This window comes from Ovis canadensis, chromosome 20 (assembly GCF_042477335.2).
Source record: "Ovis canadensis isolate MfBH-ARS-UI-01 breed Bighorn chromosome 20, ARS-UI_OviCan_v2, whole genome shotgun sequence".
Classification (NCBI taxonomy): Eukaryota; Metazoa; Chordata; class Mammalia; order Artiodactyla; family Bovidae; genus Ovis; species Ovis canadensis.
The window spans coordinates 49,366,745-49,368,284 of NC_091264.1; positions in this window are offsets into that span (position 1 = coordinate 49,366,745).

Genomic DNA, 1,540 nt, shown 5'->3' on the forward strand with positions numbered 1-1,540 from the left:
TTTTAAAACCTCAGTTTAAGTCTTTGTATCCATGACATGTGATTTCTAATCTATAAAGTCAGTGAACTTTGAAGGTTTTTCATTTGTTGGTTTCCATTCGGTAACCACTGATACTATTCTTGATATACCAGGGCCATTTTTTCAAATGTAATCCTACTTGGAAATTCGTAAAAGAGGGGAAAATCAATGCTTTCTGGATGGCAAGGGAATGATTCTTAAATCCTGTCCAAGTATCCCTGCTCTGGCTATTCCTGACTGACTCTATAATGTTTCTGTGGCTCTGTTCAATATTGTCTGAAATCTACAGTATTCACTTTATATGTCACAGTCAAGCAAGGAGAGCACTCTCAATGTCACCACCTCTGTTCTTGATGTAAAGTCCTAAATTTATGCTTGGAATAAATATTATAAGAGACAAATACATGAAGATGTGTGTGGTCTATTGGTGTGTGTATATTTCCTCCAGTTACATTTTCCCCCTTTTTGCCAAATTTTCACTCTAATTAATACCATTTTCTCTGCTGGAAATATCTAGACATTGAAGGAAAGAAAGTTAAGCATGTAACAAAATAGAATTAGTTGTTTTGGGCAGTAAATGACTTACAAAGTGCTTACAGGGTGTTTGAAAGTCTTTTACCTTTTGAAAGAAGAAAGTGAAAGTACAAGAAAGCTGACACTTTACATGCATGAAGGAGTCAAAGGAGGGATTGATAGATTGCTTTGGGAGAGAGTATTCTGTCATGTTCTGAAAAGTTTGTGTCATCCCAGGTAGAGGCAGGGGGAGGACTCAGGCAAGAATAACCCTGGCTATGAGAGAAGAGATTGGTTTTGCTGGACAGTGTTCCTGTATGTGGGTGAAAGGTGTCTGCCTAAAAGAAGATGATTTGGCTGGATTGTGCCCTGAGGAGTTGTTAAGCTTTGTTCATCTCTATAACTATGGCCTTTAGTAACAACAAAAGAATACTCCTAATATAAAGGACAATTTCAGAAAAAAGAGGAGAAGAGAAAATGGAAATAAAAGGAAATGTGAGATATTTGCTGTTGGGATATTTAAAAAAGCATATATATTTGTGTCCTTAAAAATAAAGTGTTCTAACAGCATTTTATCCTTCACTACCCAAGTCCTAGACTCACTTTCCCTTTGCTGCCTTTCCTTCCTTCTGTCTTTCTCTTCCTTTTCTTTTTTTCATGCCCCTTTCCCTTCTACCTTTTGATTTCCCAATTTCTTTGCCAGGAACTACAGCTAAAGCCCTAAAGATGCTACAACACCAGCCCAGCAACATCACTGGCTTCCTAGGAGAGCCAGTCAAGATTGGCCCTCATTCCAGGTTGTTTGGAGGCTGTTGAACAAGCTGAGCATCCCTAATCCAGTCACACTGCTACAGTCTCAGTAGAGACTCAGTCTAGTTGGATAATTTTATCATTTAGGGACCTACTAGGGCATGTTTGCAAGGCCACATAATTAATGACAAGGATCATTTCACTTCAGTCGCTCAGTTGTGTACAACTCTTTGTGACCCCATGAACTGCAGCATGCCAG